The sequence below is a fragment of the Scyliorhinus torazame genome, chromosome 5, assembly GCF_047496885.1.
Source record: "Scyliorhinus torazame isolate Kashiwa2021f chromosome 5, sScyTor2.1, whole genome shotgun sequence".
Lineage (NCBI taxonomy): Eukaryota > Metazoa > Chordata > Chondrichthyes > Carcharhiniformes > Scyliorhinidae > Scyliorhinus > Scyliorhinus torazame.
Genome location: NC_092711.1, coordinates 103,506,566 through 103,527,956, shown reverse-complemented (window position 1 = coordinate 103,527,956; position 21,391 = coordinate 103,506,566). Strand labels below are relative to the sequence as shown.

Sequence of the window (21,391 nt, the reverse complement as noted above, 5' to 3'; positions counted from 1 at the left end):
TGGCACAAATGCAACTTATCACTTGTCTGTATAAACCTAGATATTATCTCGCTGCATTTGGCCATGGACGCTTCAGTAACTGAGGAGTCGCAAATGGTGAACATTGTGCAGTCATCAGCGAGCATCCCGTCTTTTGACCTTATCATGGGACTCCGGTCATTGATGAAGCATCAGCTGAAACTAGTTTGGCCTCAGACACAGTTTGAACATGTCTGGGATTCATTCTTCAGTGAATTTCACAAACCATTTCTGAATAAGTTATTTTACATTTGACAAATCACAGCTGCACACTCACACCGATATCCTCACATGAGGCTACAAGGGTTCCATCCAATGCAGACAATTCATCGACTTTCAGGTGATCTCATATTAAAACATAGAATTGTTTAAGTCTAATTGCAATCAACCAATCCACCAGTGTTTATAAACAGTTCACTCGATTGTTTTAGTTTGAACAAGACTTGACGTTAGGAAATCAGGAATTTCAGATGGTAAATTGAAACTAATGTATTTTAAAAAAAAAGATACATAGTGATACAGAAGGAAAAGGGTAAACTGATCGATACAGAAGGAAAAGGGGAAACTGATCGATACAGAAGGAAAAGGGGAAACTGATCGATACAGAAGGAAAAGGGGAAACTTATTAACACAAAACAGACTTTTACCATTTCTCTTGGTTGATCAGGCTGTAAAAACATAATCCCTCTGGTACCCCTTCTTTGACAACAATTCTGATGGGAACCTTGCTTTGGGGATTCCAGTACTTGGCTGGCAACAGACCTTCTCCTCGGGTATTAAGTACCTAAGTAGATCCTCCCTCAGTTTGAATAAACTAATTAGAACTCAATGGTTGGTCAATTTTATACCTGAATCAGTTTGATTGGGTTTTAACCATTTGGGTAAATGTTGCAGATCGGGATACAGTGGGAATGTTTAATGTATCCCTCCCATCATTGTGTGACTTTCCAGTTACAAATAAGGTTACCAAGGGAATGAAGACTTGTTGCTAACCATCAGATCAGATCATACATTCCTTCTCACAGAAGCTGTAATATAGAATTTAAAACAGGCTTACACAGTTTTAGGTACAACCAAGTCTTTTAACACAACCACTAACAGATTATTAAATCGTCAATTAAAATCAACTGAGGCACACTACTTAATTAATAATTTGTTTCTGACTAGTGAATAATTAATACACATCATTGATTAATATAACCGATCAATTGCTGAATACAAAATGCCCTTTTCATTTAAATGTTAGTTTCAAAATGGCTTCCTTGATCTTATTAGCTTACTTCAGTAAATATAAAATGTAGCTCACCTGAAAATGAATCATTTACTGCCTAGTCCCACTTATATGTGTCTGTAAATATTTTTGCTCATCTCCCCCTGAATGCTTCAATGTCTTTGGCATTGGCCATTTTATCAAATGCAATTCTCTTTGAAAGTTCATCCACAACGATACAAACATCTCCAAGAGAGCCATCAATTTATTAGTCTCATCTACACTTTCCTTTTATTAAAATATACATCAATACCACATTGATATATTCCACTGAACTACACCCACAGTGAGGTATTCCAATTCTCATTTAGTGGGGTTATTTTTCCTTAACTTTATTCCTGTGCTCAATCGCTTGCTCTTATATAATTTTACACATCCCATTAGATATCTCATTCATGAGGCTTAGAGAAATGTTACTGTCCAGTATTCCTTCTACCTTTAAAACAGGAATCAGACATTGTAATTTGATTCCAGGTATCAATAGTTTAGATGTTTTTATTTTCAAAATTAGTTCAAATTCAATTTGCCGTATTGTGGGGCTGGCGGGTTTTCTTAATCTTCAATTTATTTCCCGAAAGGAAACTTTCTTTTCCGATTCCCGGGAACCACCCAGACTGTTTGTCATCAGGTTTTGTTCTGAATATTTAATAATCCCTCTCAGCTTCAGGTAAATCTCCCTTTCGAAGTTTGAAATAGAAAAGCTATAATTTTACTTTAGCAATTTTGGCAACAATTATGCCGACTTGCTGGTTTTAAATGGTATTTTTACATCAGAATCAAGAGTCTTGGCAATTGGTTTGGAGGCAAGTTCCAGCTCAAGCTCTTTCTCTCAAAAAGTAACAAATGGCCTGAATGGTTAAGGCCAAAGTCTTTGAAAGGCAAAGCCTTGAGTTCAAATTGTCACCATGTTGTGATACTTGATGCCAGTTCTTGAATTCAGAAATAAAAACCTTCTCGATCTCTTGCTGTAGCATCAGCACGAACCCTGGAAACCTGTTGAATCCACTTGGATTTGTCCGAGAGCCCAATGGATTAATGTGTTCAGGAGAGCAACCAAGGATGAGAGAGCGGAAATAATCTCGAGTTAACGATGAGGTGTTATTGTTCAGTAGTTACGTTCCCATCTGAGTCAGGATGATGTGGGTTCAACTTCAGCTCCAGAAACCTGACCATAAAATCCGGCTGGTATTCCGATGCTGTACTGAGGGAATACAGCACTGTACTGAGGGAATACAGCACAGTACTGAGGGAATACAGCACTGTACAGAGGGAATACAGCACTGTACTGAGGGAATACAGCACTGTACTGAGGGAATACAGCACAGTACTGAGGGAATACTGCAATGACTTTCAGAGGAAACCTTCCAATATAACCCCATCTGCTCTTGCAGCTGGACGTAAAAGTTCCCTTGGTGATATTTCGAAGGAAGTTCTCTCGGGTGAACTGCTCAATATAAAGCCCTCGGTGATGAGCACTGAACAGATAATCTGGTCATAATCATAGTTCTGTTTTGAACTCACTTTCTTGCTTCACAGATGCTGCCCGACCTGCTGAGTATTTCCAGCATCTTATTTGTGTTTGTAGGAGCCTGTTGTACACAATCTGGCTGCTGCATTTCCTACATTACAACAGTGACTACACTTCAAAAGAACCTCATTGTCTGGAAAGCACTTTGGGACATCCTGAATTTGTGAGAGGCGCTATATAAATCCAAGTGTTCCATTAACAAAGGAGAAAAGACCCAACAATGGAACAGTCGGTAACAGGACATCAATTTGTCTCCTCTTATCTTACAGAAATCAAGGACTCCAACACTGTGTTTAATGCAATTCATGTCCATTCTGTTAATCCCATGAACTGGGCTGGAGTTTAACATCAAGGAAAATAAATCTGTACTGTCAGAATGAACATGGTTCATTCCTGAGTGGAGGAATCCAATCCCTGTAATCACATGTGAACTCTCTGGTGACTCAGACGAGTGGATGGCTGAGTGAATCCTCTATCGCACACGGGGCAGGTGAACGGCTTCGCCCCGGAATGGATTCGCTGGTGGTTCATCAACTCCCTTCTGCTTTTAAAGCTCTTCTCACAGTCAGAACAATGAAATGGTCTCTCATCAGTGTGAACAAGTGTATGTGTCCTAAGCTGCGATTTTGCAGCGAATCCCTTCCCACACTCAGCGCAGGTAAAGGGTTTCTCTCCATTGTGAATTCGCTGGTGATTCAGAAAATTAGGTAAATTAGTGAAACTCTTCTCACACTCCGTGCAGGTGAATGCCTTCTCTTCAGTGTGAACACGCTGGTGTCTAAGAAGATGTGATGATCTAATAAATCCCTTCCCACACACAGAGCAGACGTACGGCCTCTCACCAGTGTGGACACGCTTGTGTAGAATGAGGTGGGAAGAACAAGTGAACCTCTGCCCGCACTCAGAGCAGTGGAATGGTCTCTCCCCAGTGTGAACCCGTAGATGTTCAGTGAGGTGGGATGAACACCGGACGGTCTTCCCACACTGAGAGCAATCGTAGGGTTTCTCTCCAGTGTGAACTCGCTGGTGTGTCATTAGGCTGGATGACTGAGTGAATTCCTTTCCACAGGTGGAGCAAGTGAACAACTTCTCTATAGTGTGACTGCGTTTATGAGTTTCTAGTGCAGATGGGGAGCTGAAACCCTTCCCACATTTCCACGGTTTCACCATGGTGTCACTGGATTGGATAATCAGTTAAAGCCTCGTTGACACAAGGAATAATTGTACGGTGTCTCCCCGCTGTGAATGATATGATTTTTTTTCAGGTTGTGTAATAGTTGAAGCCCTTTCCATAGTCAGGTCACTGGAACTCTCTCACTTGGGTGTGTGTCAGTGTGGCTCTCGGTGTTTTTCCAGTCACACTGATAATTCAGATCCTTTCCGACATCAAAGGCTGGTGATATTCAACTCATCGTGAATGTGTGAAATCCTCTCCTTCCAATCCCCTTTAAAAGGAGTTGACTATGGAATTTCTATGGAATATTCTTCTCTCTCTTATTTCCCCAAATATGTTGCCCAATCAAAGTAAAAGAAGGCAAAATCACAACAAAAACAAGGAAAACTTTTTAACCAAACCAGAATGTTGTTTTCAGTGTCTCAGAAGCACTCTGCACCCTGAGGTACCAACAGTTGTGGAAGGTGTCAAGTGTACTGGAGGACACCTCATGTTTCCGTTCCAGGGCCACCTGAACATGGACAAGACCACAGAAGAGAGGCGAGCAGCCAGAGGAAGCCCTACATTCTCCCCCCATAGGGATCTACAAATTGGTGTTTTAAACAGATCAGGAGCAGACCAGCCGCTCCGGCTAGCCCAGACCCCTCTGTGCAGCAAAGATGATCTTCTCAAAGAACATCCTGCCTAAGCCCACTCCCCTACCCTATCCCCATAACCCCACCTAACCTGCAGATCTTTGGGTTGTGGGAGGACATCAGAGCACCGGAAGAAACCCAGGCAGACACAGAGAATGTGCAAACTTCACAACGACAGCCACCCAAGTTCGGATTCGAATCTGGGTCTCAGTCGCTGTGAGGCAGTTCCAATTAACAATTTTAAACTATTCTGAGGTGTATTCGTTCCGGGCACTAGGACCCAGTTGAAAAAGAGACCCTGAAAGTTCTGCCCATTCTCTCTTGCGTCACCCAGACGCCATCGCATGCGCTCTTCCTTTCTCTGAACCATCATGGCGGCTGTTCACCTGGCCCTGATCCTAGGGTCAGGAACCGGACCAACAAACTCGCTCCGGCAGCGTCTTATTTAGGGTTTGCGGCGTTCACTGAGGAGTTGAGAAACTCTCCCCGTCCAGAGCTGGCTCCATCGCTCCCCCTGGGATTCCATATCCTGACCAGTTTACTGCAGCCCATCTACACCACCGCTTCCCGGTCCTCTCCGACGCGGAACAGAGGAGCCATCCATAATGCCCCGCGGCTGGCTGGGCCTGGAGCATGCGGAATGAGCCAGTTGCATCGAGCGGTCTCTGGGCCGCGGGGGATTGTGGGAACTATGGCCACCATTCATCAGCTCCAGTAGGAAAATTTAATTTAATTTAAATTTTAAAAAAAATAATCTTTACTGTCGCAAGTAGGCGTATATTAAAACTGCAATAAATTTACTATGAAAAGCCCCTAGTCCCCACATTCCGGCGCCTGTTCAGGTACACAGAGGGAGAATTCAGAATAGAACAAAGGAAAGCACAGGAACAGGCCCTTCGGCCCTCCAAGTTCGTGCTGACCATGCTACCTGTCTAAACTAAAATCTTCTACACTTCCTGGGTCCATATCCCTCTATTCCCATCCAATTCACCTAACAAGCACGTCTTTCGGGACTTATGGGAGGAAACTTTAGCACCCGAAGAAACCGGGACCGGGTTTGAATCTGGCCTTGGATGACTGTCAGTATGGAGTTTGTGCGTTCTCCCCAAATCTGTGTGGGTTTCCTGCGGGTGCTGCCACAGTCCAAAGATGTGCAGGTTAGGTGGTGTTATGGGGATAGGGTGAGGTTATGGGCCTAGCTAGCGCACTTTTTCAGGCATATAGTGTAATCCTGAGCGACCGAATGGCCTCCTTCTGCACTTTAGGGATTCTATGGATTCTAGTGCCATCATGTCGATGGGAAATAGGAGGGGCCAAGGATAGATCCTTGGGGGACACCATGTTGGTGAGGAAAGGGAGTTTGGAGATGGGGTGGTACTTTGCAGGAAGTTGGGGTCAAAGGTTGTTTTCTCAGGAAAGGTGAAGATCGTGTATTTAAAAGTGAGAGGGGCAAAGCCAGAAGCGAGAGAGAACTGTTAACGATATCAATTAATGTGGGGAAGTTGGATGGTCAGCGGTTTAGTGAGAATTGGGTCAAGGGAGCAGAAGGCAGGTCTTGTAATCAAGATGAGATTGAACAGGACATGACAGGAGATCGGAGAGCAACCGGAGATAGATCCGAGTTCACACTCAGACAAGGGGGATTTTTAGAGACAGTTTGGCCCGGTGGAGCTAGTGGAAGGGAGGGGAGCAGCTGATCAGCATGTCCACTCACTGTAATTACTTGTGAATTCGCTGGTGTCTCATCAGGTTGGATGACTGTGTGAATCTCTTCCCACACTTGGGGCAGGTGTACGGCCTCTCCCTCGTGTGAACTCGCTGATGTGCCAGCAGGCTGGATGACTGAGTGAATGTCTTCCCACACTGGGAGCAGGTGAACGGTCTCTCCCCAGTGTGAGTTCGCTGGTGTACAGTGAGGTCAGATGATGTCTTGAACCCAGTTCCGCAGTAAGAGCACTGGAACGGTTTCTCATCAGTCTGAATACGCTGATGACGCATCAGTTCCCCGGAACTTTTAAAGCACTTCTCACAGTCTGGGCATTTAAAAGGTTTCTCATCAATGTGAACACGTTTATGGTGGAGCAGTTCCCGGGAACTTTTGCAGCACTTCCTGCAGTCTGTGCATTTAAATGGTCTCTTGTCATTGTGAACACTCTGATGATTCAGCAGAGTGGATAACTGAGTGAATCCCTTCCCACACTCAGAGCAAGTGAAAGGTCTCTCCCCAGTGTGACTGCGCTGGTGTGTCCACAGGTTTGATGACCTACTGAACCCACTGCCACACAGGGAGCAGGTGAAAGGCCTCTCCCCAGTGTGAGTGCGTTGGTGTTCACGGAGTTGAGATGACTGCTTGAACCCAGTCCCACGGTGAGTGCACCTAAACGGTCGCTCGTTGGTGTGAGCTCGTTGATGGAGTATCAGGTCCCGGGAACATTTATAGCACTTCCCACAATCTGGACATTTAAATGGTCTCTTGTCCGTATGAACTCGCTGGTGCGGCATTAAGTCAGATGACCAAGTGAATCCCTTCCCATACTCTCAGCAAATAAATGGTCTCTTCCCAGTGTGAACTAGCTGGTGTCTCAGCAGGTTGGACGACTGAGCAAATCCCTTCCCACAGAGGGAGCAGTTGAATGGTTTCTCCCCGGTATGAACCTGCTGGTGTTGCAGCAGGCTGGATGATCGAGAGAATCTCTTCGCACAATCAAAGCAAGTGAATGACCTCTCCACAGAGTGTCTTGGATGATGAATTTCCAGTTGAGATGTGGATCTGAATCCCTCCTCACATTCCCATGGTTTCTCCTCACTGAGAACCGTGCTTTTTCCTTCTATGTTCAAAATTCACCGATGTTCAGGTTGCAACAAATTGGGCGATCCTCAGATCCTGATGCAATGTTTGGTTTGAGTTTCCTGACTGCAAATCTTCCCCTTGTAACACTCTGTCAAACTGATTTAAAACAAAAAAAAGGGAGTGAGAGCGAACCCACAAAAACACAAAGGCAGATTGTAAAATTGACCTCAATTAATCTGGTCATTTGTGGGGGCGGCACTGGGAAAAAGTGACCATGAAAACCTGCTGGATTGTCATAAAAACCGAACTGGCTCACTATTGTCCTTCAGGAAAGGCAACCTGCCACATGACCTATACCCACCTTTGCAAGAACACAAGAAATAGGAGCAGAAGTAGACCATTCGGCCCGTTGAACCTGCTCTGCCATTGAACACGATTGTGGCTGATCTTGGTCTTCCATTCCCCTTTCCCGCCAGCTCCCCATCTCCTTGACTTCCGGAGAGACCAAAAATCTCACCATCTTAACCTTAAATATATTCAGTGATGGAATATCCACAATCCTCTGTGCTAGGGAATACATGTGACAAGAAAGACAGAGAGGGAGAGAAAAAGAGTGAGTCGTGGTGCAGAGACAGAAATGATGAGGGAAAGGGAGAGAGAGAAGGGAATGGGAGTGACAGGGGCAATGGAGAGGTATTTTCTCAACTTACAACAGAATCACAATTTGACAGAATCTCCGAAACCTCCGCCACCTGGATGGACCAGGACAGCAGATGTGTGTGAACATCACGACCTGCAAGTTCCCTTCCAAGACATGTCTGAACTTGTCTGACATCCAGTACTGGAGGAGCAGAAATTTCCTCCATTTAAATATTGAGAAGTTTAAACCCATTCACTTCCGTCCCCTCGACAAACTCCATCCCTGTCTGTCCCTGCCAAATGTCTGAGGCTGAAGCAAACTGTTCACAACAATGGTGAAATATTGCACCCCAGATGAGCTCCCAAACACATATCCACATCATCATCAAGATCACCTATTTTGTAATGTTTCTCTGAAAAGTCTTAATATTTTATTCTGTTCAAGGCACAATATAAATACGAATTATTGTCACAGCTCTGGATACGTATCATTGTTCTTTCCCATAAATAACAATTTGTAACTCAGAGTGAAACAGTTTGATGACATTCTGACATGAAGAACCATTTTTAAAATGTTGCCCCCAACAATGATGGCGACTGAACCTGCAGTCTGCTCCAATAAAGATATGTTGGGCGCGCGTGTACGCAATTAAAAAGGTGTGCGCATGCGCATTGTTGCCAGTTCGGAACAAAGATGGCGGCCGCTTCGATCTATCTGTGAGAAAGCTGCAGCCTCCGCTCAGGTCACCTGGTATTGGTAGGTTATTTTTCCGGGTTTCCTGTTTCTATAATATGTTTACGAACTGTGCCTAACGACCGGGCTGATCCCACTGACCTGCCATTCCCACCTTTACGGATTGTGAATCGGAGAAAGAACCTTCTTCTCATCGCCATTAATCAAACTGCGCATGCTTCATTCAGCCCCCCCCCCCCCCCCATTCACTGTGATTGGTTGGAGGACCAGCTGCTCCAGTTCGGGCCTGCTGCTTCCATTGGTCCGGACATGCCGTCAATCATTCCCCGGGCATTGTGAGGTATCAGGTGAGGGGTCCATCAGAGTCAGCATGGTTTTGCGAAGGGTAAATCGTGTTTGAATCATTTGTTGAAGTTCTTCGAAGATGTAACAAGCCAAATGGATATTGGGGGTAATGTAGATGTATTTGGACTTCCAGAATACATTTGATAAGGTGCCTCACAAAAGGTTATAAACAAGGGGGTTGACAGGTAATGTAATATATAATCTTTTTTAGTGTCATAAGTGGGCTGACATGAACACTGCAATCAAGTTACTGTGAAAATCCCCTAGTCACCACATTCTGGCGTCAGTTCGGGTACACAGAGAGAGAATTCAGAATGTCCAAATAACCTCACAGCACGTCTTTTAGGATTTGTGGGAGGAAACCGGAGCAGCCGGAGGAAACCCACGCAGACAAGGTGAGAACGTACGGCCTCCGCACAGACAGTGACCCAAGCCGGGAATCAAATCCGGGTCAATGCTAACCACTGTGCTACTGTGCCGTCCTTAAAATAAAGAATAGACACCACTGGATTTCGAACCCAGGATTTCCTGTTTCGAGTCAGGCGCTTTAACCAATAATGATATCGCTTGGATAGAGGATTGGCTAACCAACCGACAGCAGAGTGAGGATTAATCTGTCTTTTTCTGGTCGGCAAGCTGTAACCAGTGGTGTGCCTCAGGGTTTGGTTCTCAGGCCCCAGTTATTTACAACCTATATTAATGATTATGGGACAGATAGAATAGACAGTATCCAAATTTGTAGATGACACTGAAATGGGTGGGGAAACAAGTTGCAGGAGGAAATATGAAATAAACTAATGGATATGCATAGGTTGGGTGAGTGGGCCAAATTTGAATAAAAAGGCAACATATTATCTAAATGAAGAGAAACTTCAAAATGCTTTTGTACAGCGGGATCTTGGTGTCCTCCCATCCATTCTTCTCACCCACTTCCCAACCCTCTTCCATCCACTGACTCTTTCGACACCTCCTGCTGCCTTGGGAAAGAGGGCAGAATAAACAAAGCCCCCTCCCACCTGAGTTATCAGGTGGCACAGTAACACAATGGTTAGCACTGTTGTTTCACGGCGCCAGGGACCTGGGTTCGATTCCCAGCTTGGGTCACTGTGCGGAGTCTGCACGTTCTCCCCGTGTCTTGGTGGGTTTCCTTCGGGTGCTCCGGTTTTCCTCCCACAAGCTCTGAAAGACGTGCTCGTTAGGTGAATTGAACATTCTGAATTCTCCCTCAGTGTAACCGAACAGGTGCCGGAGTGTGGCAACTAGGGGATTGTCACAGTAACTTCAGTGAAGTGTTAAGCCTACTTGTCCCACTAATAAAGATTATTATTGTTTATTTCAAGGAAGATGGAGTCTAATAGCAAAGTGCTGTTGCTGCAACTGCACAAGCAGCCAGTGAGGCCACGTTTAGAACACGGTACAGTCTTGATCACCTTCTTTAAGGAAAGATGAGGGACTGCCAAATGAGGAAAGAATTCTCTCAAACTGCTGAATCTTGGAATTATTTACCCCGGGTAACGTGGAGGCCGAGTCCTTGATCAGTTGCAAGGCTAAGATTGAGATGTTTTTAATCGGTTGGGGAATTAAGGGGAATAGAGAGAAGGTAGGAAAGTGGACTTAGTGAGTGTGAGAAAAGCTCTGATCTCATTAAATTGTGGAGCAGCTCAAAGGCTGAATGGCTAACGCCTGTCCCTATTTCTTCTGGTCTATTCTGTTTGTCGGTAAAGATTTCCAGTATCTGTGTGACTGGAGAAGCACTGAGATATATAAAATCCTGGTTAGACACCACCTGGACTGCTATCATTTAAATTTTAAAAAAATGCTGGAAACCTTCAGCATATCGGGCAGCGTCTGTGGAGAGAAACATAGTTAATGTTTCAGGTCAGCATGATCTTTCATTAGATCAAGAATAGTGTTCCCATTAGGGACAAAGGGGCAATCTGTGGGTGGAGCCAGAGGACATTGGTTGGGAGTTGAACAAGTACTTCACATCTGTCTTCACCCAAGAGAATGAGGAGGTAGATATGGAACTCGGACAGCGAGACTGAGGTTCCTGAGCAAATTGACGTGGGGAGTGACATAGTGTTGGCAGGCTTAAAAGTGGACGAATCTCCAAGTCTGGATGAACTGTGTCCCAGGATGCTGTGAGAGATGAGGGAGGAGTTTGCAGGAGCTCTGATCCAAATTTTTAATTCCTCTCTGGCCACAGTGGGGTGCCAGAGGACTGGAGAACAGCTATTTAAGAAAGGTTGTCGAGATAAGCCAGGGAACTACAGACCAGTTAGTCTTACGTCAGTGGTAGGGAAAATATTGGAGAAAATTCAGAAGGAGAGAGACTTGTCTTCACTTGGAGGGCAAGATTTGATCAGGAATAGTCAGCGTGGCATTGTCAGAGAGAAGTTATGCTGAACAAATTTTGAATTTATTTTTTATGTGACCGGCTGTGTTGATGCAGTTTGCTGGATTTCAGCAAAGCCTTTGACAAGATCCCAAACAAGAGACTTTATAAAGAAGGCAAAAGCTCATGGGATAGAGGTAACATGATAAGGTGGATTCAAAATTGACTTAGCTGTCGCAGCCAGAGGGTGATGACAGATGGCTGCTTTAGTGACTGGAAGCCAGTGTCGAGTGGCACACCACCGGGATCCAGCAGAGTAAGAATGGAGGGAGCATGTGTGGGATGGAGATTTGCAGCTTTCGGGGAATAAGAGAGGAAAGAATGTTCCATAGGAACTAGAATTATCTGTTCTGAGTTTCTACCCTGTACTGACAGCGATGAATTTTCTAAATTGTTTTTACAGGATATTAGATGAGGAAGAATTACAAACAGAAGTCTCAAACGTCACGTCTCGATCTGACAGTCACTCGATTCCCTGGAACCTGAATATCATCGGTCTTTGAGTCTAGAAGGAGAAATATTCGTCCGAACTGTCAGCTTCTAAAGGTTTCAAACATCAGTGCGACTGGAAAAGCAACGAGATACGTGCAACATACACCCGAGTGAGAGTGTTCCAGTGAACTGACTGTGGAAACATCAGTGTGACTGGAAAAGCACCGAGACCCACACAACACACACCCGAGTGCGAGAGTTCCAGTGAACTGACTGTGGAAGGATCAGTGTGGCTGGAAAAGCAATGAGATACACACAGCACACACCTGAGAGAGTGTGCCTGACTGTGGAAAGATCTTTCACCAGTTACACATCCTGACAAAACATCACACCATTCACAGCGGGGAGAGACTGCACCCGTGCTCTGTGTGTGGACGAGGCTTCAACTGATCATCGAACCTGGAGAGATACAAGTTGACCAGCACTATGGAGAAACCGTGGAAATGTGGGGACTGTGGGAAGGGATTCAAAGCTCCGTCTGAGGTGGAAATACATAGGCGCAGTCACACTGGAGAGAGGCCGTTCACCTGCTCTGACTGTGGGAAGGGGTTCAGTGATTCATCCAACCTGCTGATGCACCAGCGAGTTTACACCGGGGTGAGGCCATACACCTGCTGTGATTGTGGGAAGAGATTCAGTCGATCATCCAACCTGCAGTCACACCAGCGAGTCCACACTGGTGAGAGGCCGTTCACCTGCTCTGAATGTGGGAAGGCGTTCACTCTGTTATCCCATTTGCAGACACACCAGAGAGTTCACAGCGGGGAGAAGCCATTCACCTGCTCCCAGTGTGACAAAGGATTTACTAATTCATCCAATCTACAGAAACACCAACGGGTTCACACGGGGGAGAGGGCATTCACCTGCTCTCAGTGTGGGAAGGGATTCACTCAGTTAACCCACTTACTGACACACCAGCCGGTTCACACTGGAGAGAGGCCGTTCACCTGCTCAGAATGTGGGAAGGGATTCATTCAGTTGTCCAAGCTGCTGATAACACCAGCGAGTTCACACTGGGGAGAGGCCATTCACTTGCTCCGAATGTGGGAAGGGATTCACTCAGTCCTCCACCCTGCTCTCTCACCAGCGAATTCACACTGGGGAGAGGCCATTCACCTGCACTGTGTGGGGAAAGGGATTCAGAGATTCATCCACCCTGTTGAAACACCAGCGAGTTCACACTGGGGAGAGGCCATTCCTCTGCTCTCAGTGTGGGAAGGGATTCACTCAGTCATCTAGCCTGTTGACACATCAGAGAGTTCACACCGGGGAGAGACCATTCACCTGTTCTGTTTGTGGGAAGGGATTCACACAGTCAGCCAACCTGCAGACACATCAGCGAGTTCACATGCGATTACAGGGGTTGGATTCTGCTGTTATTGCTGCTGTTAATCACATCCAGGACTGACATGCTCACAGTTGGTGAAGCGGGAGGGTTTCTTTCTGCTGGTCGGTCTCCCGACTTTGCTTCCAGTGGGCTGATGTTGAGTCTTAAGAGCACATTCCCACTGAAATATCCACAAAAGCTGGTGAAGGACACTTATTTCATCCCATGTAGGGTTCAATTCTGGCCTTGGGTGATTGCCTGAGTGGAGTTTGCACTTTATGGGTTTTCTCCAAGTGATCCAGTTCCTTCCCATAGTCCACATGTGCAGGTTAGGTGGATTGGCCACTCTTTTGAGGTCCACCAACCATGCTAAATTGCCTCTTAAGTGTCCAAGGATGTGCAGGTTGGGTGAGTGGCCATGCTAAATTGCCCATTTGTGTCTAAAGATGTGTAGGTTTGGTTATTGGGATAGGGTGGGTGAGTCGATTCGGGTGGAGTGCTCTTTCAGAGGGTCGGTGCAGACTTGATGGGCCAAATGGCTTCTGAGGGTGAGCTGTGAGGAGCATGCAGAGATGCTTCAGCAGGATTTTGACAAGCTGAGTGTGTGATGCATTCATGGCAGATGCAGTATAATGTGGATGGCCGCTTCAGTAGCAAAAATAGGAAGGCAGATTATTATTTGAATGGGTGTAATTTGAGAGAGGTGGATCCTCAGCGAACCCTTGGTGTCCTCGTGCATCAGTCGCTGAAAGTAGGCACACAGGTACAGCAGGCAGGAAAGAAGGCAAATGGTATGTTGGCCTTCATAACGGGAGGAATCGAGGTATTTTACTGCAGTTTTATAGGGCATTGGTGAGGCCACACCTGGAGTATTTTGTTCAGTTTTGGTATCCTTATCTGAGGAAGCATGTTCTTGCTTTGGAGGGAGTGCAGTGAAGTTTCACCAGGCTGATTCCTGGGATGGTGGGACTCATATGAGGAGAGACTAAGTCGGTTAGGATTATATTTATTGGGGTTTAGAAGAGTGAGAGGGGATCTCATCGAAACTTACAAAATTCTAAAAGGATTAGACAGGGTAGATTCAGAAAGAATGGTCCCGATGGTGGTGGAGCCCAGACCTAGGGGTCATAGTTTGAGGATAAGGGGTAAACGTTTTCGGACTGAGGCGAGGAAAGATTTCTTCACCCAGAGTTGTGAATCTGGAATTCGCTGTCACAAAAGTTGTTGAGGCCAAAACATTGTGTAATTTCAAGAAGGAATTCGATATAGCTCTTGGGGCTAAGTGGATCAAGGCATATAGGGGGAAAATGGGATCAGGGTATTGAACTTGATGATCAGCCATGATCAGAATGAATGATGGAGCTGGCTCAAAGGGCCTGTTTTACTGCAATTGTGTAGGGCCTCCTGCTGCTTCTATTTTCTATGTCAATAGAACGGTATGTTGGCCTTCACAGTGGGAGGAATAGAGATGTTTCCCACCAGTACAGGTAGTTCTAAAATAAATACATTTGTCTCTGTTCCATAGAGTCTGCAGCCAGTTGGCTCAATTAGTCTGTGTCAGTATTTATGCTCCACATGAGCCTCCACCCACCCCTCTTCATCTCCCCCCATCAGCATCTCCTTTTAGTCCTTTCTCCCTCATGTATGTATCCAGCTTCCCCCTCAATGTATTAATGCTGTTCACCTCAACCACTCGCTGTGGTGGTGAGCTCCACATTATCACCATTCACTGGGGAAAGAGGTTTCTCCTGAAATTTTGATTGGATTGTTGAACCCCTGCATAATCGTGTTACATCAAGTCACCCTTCAGTCTTCTCCTTTCTAGAGAAAAGCAGTCCCAGTCTTTCCTGAGGATTAAAATGCTCTGTTCTGGTATATTCTTGGAATCTTTCATAGAATCAAAGAAGTTTACAGCATGGAAACAGGCCCTTCGGCCCAACCAGTCCATGCCGCCCAGTTTTTACCATTAAGCTAGTGCCAGTTGCCCGCACTTGGCCCATAACCCTCTATACCCATCTTACCCATGTAACTATCTAAATGCTTTTTGAAAGACACAATTGTACCCGCCTCTACTACTACCTCTGGCAGCCCATTCCAGACACTCACTACCCTCTGAGTGAAGAAATTGCCCCTCTGGGCCCTTCTGAATCTCTCCCCTCTCACCTTAAACCTATGCCCTCTAGTTTTAGACTCCCCTACCTTTGGGAAAAGATGTTGACTATCTACCTTATCTATGCCCCTCATTATTTTATAGACCTCTATAAGATCACCCCTAAGCCTCCTACGCTCCAGGGAAAAAAGTCCCAGTCTATCCAGCCTCTCCTTATAACTCAAACCATCAAGTCCCGGCAACATCCTAGTAAATCTTTTCTGCACTCTTTCTAGTTTAATAATATCCTTTCTATAATAGGGTGACCAGAACTGCACACAGTATTCCAAGTGTGGCCGTACCAATGTCTTGTACAACTTCAACAAGACGTCCCAACTCCTATATTCAATGTTCTGACCAATGAAACCAAGCATGCCGAATGCCTTCTTCACCACCCTGTCCACCTGCGACTCCACCTTCAAGGAGCTATGAACCTGTACTCCTAGATCTCTTTGTTCTATAACTCTCCCCAACGCCATACCATTAACTGAGTAGGTCCTGGCCTGATTCGATCTGCCAAAATGCATCACCTCACATTTATCTAAATTAAACTCCATCTGCCATTCGTCGGCCCACTGGCCTAATTGATCAAGATCCCGTTGCAATCCTAGATAACCTTCTTCACTATCCACTGTGCCACCAATCTTGGTGTCATCTGCAAACTTACTAACCATGCCTCCTAAATTCTCATCCAAATCATTAATATAAATCACAAATAACAGTGGACCCAGCACCGATCCCTGAGGCACACCACTGGTCACAGGCCTCCAGTTTGAAAAACAACCCTCTACAACCACTTCTGTCGTCCAGCCAATTTTGAATCCAATTGGCAACCTCACCCTGGATCCCGTGAGCTTTAACCTTCTGCAACAACCTACCATGCGGTACCTTGTCAAAGGCTTTGCTAAAGTCCATGTAGACAACGTCTACTGCACTGCCCTCATCTACCTTCTTGGTCACCCCCTCAAAAAACTCAATCAAATTTGTGAGACATGATTTTCCACGCACAAAGCCATGCTGACTGCCCCAAATCAGTCCTTGCCTCTCTAAATGCTTGTAGATCCTGTCTCTCAGAATACCTTCTAGCAACTTACCTACTACAGACGTTAGGCTCACCGGTCTGTAGTTCCCAGGCTTTTCCCTGCTGCCCTTCTTAAATAAGGGCACAACATTCGCCACTCTCCAATCTTCAGGCACCTCACCTGTGGCTGCCGATGATTCAAATATCTCGGTTAGGGGACCCGCAATTTCCTCCCTAGCCTCCCACAACATCCTGGGATACATTTCATCAGGTCCCGGGGATTTATCTACCTTGATGCGCTTTAAGACTTCCAGCACCTCCTCCTCTGTAATATGCACACTTCTCAAGACATCACTATTTATTTCCCTTAGTTTCCTAACATCCATGCCTTTCTCCACCGTGAATACCGATGAGAAATATTCATTCAGGATCTCACCCAACTCTTGTGGCTCTGCACATAGATGTCCTTGTTGATCCTTAAGAGGCCCGACTCCGTCCCGAGTTACTCTTTTCCCCTTTATGTATCTGTAGAATCTCTTTGGATTCTCCCTTGCATTATTTGCCAAAGCAATTTCATGTCCCCTTTTTGCCCTCCTGGTTTCCCTCTTAACTCTATTTCGACAATCTCTATACTCTTCAAGGGATCTACTTGATCCCAGTTGCTTATGTACGTCATATGCCTCCTTCTTCTTTTTGACCAGAGTCTCAATATCTCGAGTCATCCAGGGTTCCCTACTTCTACCAGCCTTGCCCTTCACTCTAAAGGGAATGTGCTTACCCTGCACCCTGGTTAACACATTTTTAAAAGCCTCCCATTTACCAGCCGTCCCTTTGTCTGCCAATAGTCTCCCCCAATCTACCTCTGCAAGTTCCTGTCTGATACCATCAAAATTGGCCTTGCCCCAATTAAGAATTTTAACTCTTGGGCCAGACCTATCATTCTCCATAGCTATCTTAAAACTAATGGAATTATGGTCACTTGTCCCAAAGTGATCCCTCACTAGCACTTCTGTCACTTGCCCTTCCTTATTTCCCAAGACGAGGTCAGGTTTTGCCCCCTCTCTAGTCGGTCCATCCACATACTGAATGAGAAATTCCTCCTGAATACACTCAACAAATTTCCCTCCATCCAAGCCCCTAATGGTATGGCTGTCCCAGTCAATGTTGGGAAAGTTAAAGTCCCCTACTGCTACCACCCTATTATTCTTGCAGCTATCTGTAATCTCCTTACATATTTGCTCCTCAATTTCCCGCTGACTATTTGGGGGCCTGTGGTACAGTCCTACCAAGGTGATCTCTCCCTTCTTATTTTTCAGTTCCACCCATATAGACTCAGTGGGCGAACCCTCGGATATATCCCCTCTAAGTACTGCCGTGATGTTCTCCCTAATCAAAAACGTCACTCCCCCTCCTCTCTTACCTCCTGTTCTATCCTTTCTATAGCATCTGTACCCCGGAACATTGAGCTGCCAGTCCTGCCCCTCCCTTAGCCATGTTTCAGTCATAGCTATAATATCCCAGTCCCATGTGCCCGTCCATGCCCTGAGTTCATCCGCTTTGCCCGTCAGGCCCCTTGCATTGAAATAAATGCAGTTTAATGTAGACCTTCCTTGCTCTCTGCCCTGCTTTCTCTGGTCATGCTTTACACACTCTCCCTTCCTGCCTTTTGTTTCTGTCCCCACTGACTTCCTACATCGGTTCCCATCCCCCTGGCACATTAGTTTAAACCCTCCCCAACTGCACTAGCAAACACCCCCCCGAGAACATTGGTTCCAGTCCCACCCAGATGCAGACCGTCCGATTTGTACAGGTCCCACCTCCCCCAGAATCGGTCCCAATGTCCCACGAATTTGAAACCCTCCCTCTTGCACCATCTCTCAAGCCACGTATTCATCCAAGCTATCCTGTCATTCCTACTCTGACTATCACGTGGCACTGGTAGCAATCCTGAGATTACTACCTTTGAGGTCCTACTTTTTAGTTTAACTCCTAACTCCCTAAATTCAGCTTGTAGGACCTCATCCCGTTTTTTACCTATATCGTTGGTGCCTATATGCACCACGACAGCTGGCTGTTCACCCTCCCCCTCCAGAATGCCCTGCAGCCGCTCCGAGACATCCTTGACCTTTGCACCAGGGAGGCAACATACCAACCTGGATTCTCGTTTGCGTCCGCAGAAACGCCTGCCTATTCCCCTTACAATTGAATCCCCTATCACTATAGCTCTGCCACTCTTTTTCCCGCCCTTCTGTGCAGCAGAGCTCCTTTTCCAGAGCCTCTATTTCCTTTCCTAAATGGAGATCATCAATATTGACAATAGTGTTCCCAGTGTTGTCTAGCCCTGGATCTAAACAAGTTGAATATAACTCCCTGCTTTTCAATTCGATCCCTCTAGAATGGAACCCTATATATGGGCCCCACACTTTAGGAAAGATGTGAAGTTCTCGGAGAGGGTGCAGAGGAGATTTACGAGAATGGGACCAGGGATGAGGGACTTCAGTGAGCTGGGGAGACTGGAGCAGCTGCAATTGTTATTTTGAGATCAGTCATGAGATCAGAGGAGGTTATTCAGCCTATTGATTCCCTGTTGGCTCCCTGGAGCAAACTAGTCAGTTCCATCTATCCCTGTAGCCCTGCAAGTTTAGATCCCCAGATGCCCATTTGGTTTCCATTTGAAATCTTCTATTGTCTTCATGTCCACCCTCCTCACAGGCAGTTCCAGGTCATTACCATTCGCTGCATTAAAATATTCTCCCTCACATTCCCTCTGCATCTTTTACCCAAAACCTGTTGCTCTTTCCAAGAGCCGGTGCAGACTCGATGGGCCGAATGGCTTCCTTCTGCACTGTAAATTCTATGAAATCTGTATCCCCCTCATTTTTGGCCCTTCAGCGAATGGGAACAGCTTTTCTTTATCCACCTTATCTGAACCTGTCATAATCTTGTCCACCTCTATCAACTCTCCCCTCAACCTCCTTTGCTCCAATGTGAACATCCCCAGCCTGACATCAACTATAAAGAACAAACAGAATAAGTTAATGTCTGAAATCACATAGGAACGTTCAATTTCTGTTTTAAAGATATTGTGAATATATTGTCCTGGACAATAAATGAATTGGAATACTTTCCCTCGGGTGTGTCTGAATGAGATATATCAATCTGGTATTCACCTAAATTCCAGTGAATGTCTGGAATGTGTAGATGGGATGAATGAGTTGATCACTTTCTCTTGGAAATGTTTACATCCTTGTCCATGAACTTTGTTATAAAGAAATCCAGACGCAACATAAAATATCAGCACCGTAACAGGGGGAGATAAGAATGACAGACTCACTTTGGTCTTTTCATCAGCACATCTGAGAGTTCAGAATGTGTGACATGATTTTGGGATAGCAGTGTGAGCGTGCAGATGTGATTTGTTACTTGTGAAAAACAGCAAGTTTAAATTCATGGTGAAATGAATTTAATTAATTTCATTTCATGGCAGCTGAAATGGTGGGTAGCACGGTAGCATTGTGGATAGCACAATTGCGTCACAGCTCCAGGGTCCCAGGTTCGATTCCAGCTTGGGTCACTGTCTGTGTGGACTCTGCACATCCTCCCCGTGTGTGCGTGGGTTTCCTCCGGGTGCTCCGGTTTCCTCCCACAGTCCAAAGATGTGCAGGTTAGGTGGATTGGCCGTGATAAATTGCCCTTAGTGTCCAAAATTGCCCTAAGTGTTGGGCGGGGTTACTGGGTTATGGGGATAGAGTGGAGGTGTTGACCTTGGGTAGGATGCTCTTTCCAAGAACCTTGCAGACTCGATGGGCCGAATGGCCTCCTTCTGCACTGTAAATTCTATGATATGAAATGGTTAATGTGTCCAAGGGATTGAGACAACATTGTGACATCATCAAGGCATTGACACACACTCCAGAGAGAAACTGACTTTAATACAATCAATGGAGATGGTGCTTCTACCCAGAGTGTAATGGTAATGCTGCTGCACTTTGATACTACTGCTCAGACATTAGACTGTGTCAGCTCTTATTTATACTGAATAAAATCTAACCACTGCCACCAATAAGGGTTATCACTGTGAATCGTTTCAGAGTTTGGGAAAGCGGGGGTGTTGAGCATCAATACAAATTAGGAGCATGAGTCAGCCATTCGGCCCCTCGAGCCTGCTCCACCATTCAATGAAATCAGGGCTAATCTGATTGTGGTCTCAACTCCACTTTCCTTCTCCACCCTTTCACTCCCTTGTCAGTCAAGAATCAAACAAATTCAGCCTTGAAGGATTCAGTGACCCTGCCTCCACCACCCTCTGGGGAACAGACCCACAGTCATCAGGGAGCAAAATTATCATCAGCATCTTAAATGGGAGACCCCTGATTTGTAAACGGTATCCCCTTGTCTCTGCCACAAGGGGAAACATCCTCTCAGCATTCTCTCTGTCAATTCGCTCAGTGTCTCGTGTTCAAATAAGATCATCTCTCATTCTTCTAAACTGCAATGGATACAGGCCCAACCTGTCAAACCTTTCCTCAGAGGATAACCCCTTCATTCCAGGATTCTGGTGAGTCAACCTTCTCACTACTGCTTCTAATGCACTTATCTCATTTCAGAAATACGGAGACCCAAACTTACACCGTGCTTTAGATATGGGGGGGGGGGGGGGGGGGGGGGTACTCTCAGCCTATGCTGGGCTGGAGAATCGTCAGGCAGGGCTCAAATCGTGCGTCGCCGGTCTGCCGATTCTCCGAAGAGATTTTCTGCCCAGGATGGGCCGAGGGGCCGTTAAAAAAAAAAAAATTCAAATCCCACCGGCAACATGTGTGCGTTGGGGCCGGTGCGGAGAAGGAAGCCGTGTGAATGCACGCGTTCGTGTTGGTCACACTGCGCATGCACACATTCGCGCCGGTTGCACTGCA

General features: G+C 45.9%; 2 long non-coding RNA genes across 2 annotated transcripts; one reads left to right on the top strand and one right to left on the bottom strand.

Moving 5' to 3' along the window:
* Positions 1-492: 492 nt before the first annotated feature.
* LOC140419292 (uncharacterized) lies at positions 493-8,954 on the bottom strand. Its single transcript, XR_011945677.1, has 2 exons — positions 8,891-8,954; positions 493-7,572 (listed from the first exon to the last, which is right to left on the bottom strand). It is a non-coding gene; the product is annotated as an uncharacterized lncRNA (long non-coding RNA).
* LOC140419291 (uncharacterized) lies at positions 8,737-20,544 on the top strand. Its single transcript, XR_011945676.1, has 2 exons — positions 8,737-8,812; positions 11,893-20,544. It is a non-coding gene; the product is annotated as an uncharacterized lncRNA (long non-coding RNA).
* The last annotated feature ends 847 nt before the right edge of the window (positions 20,545-21,391 follow it).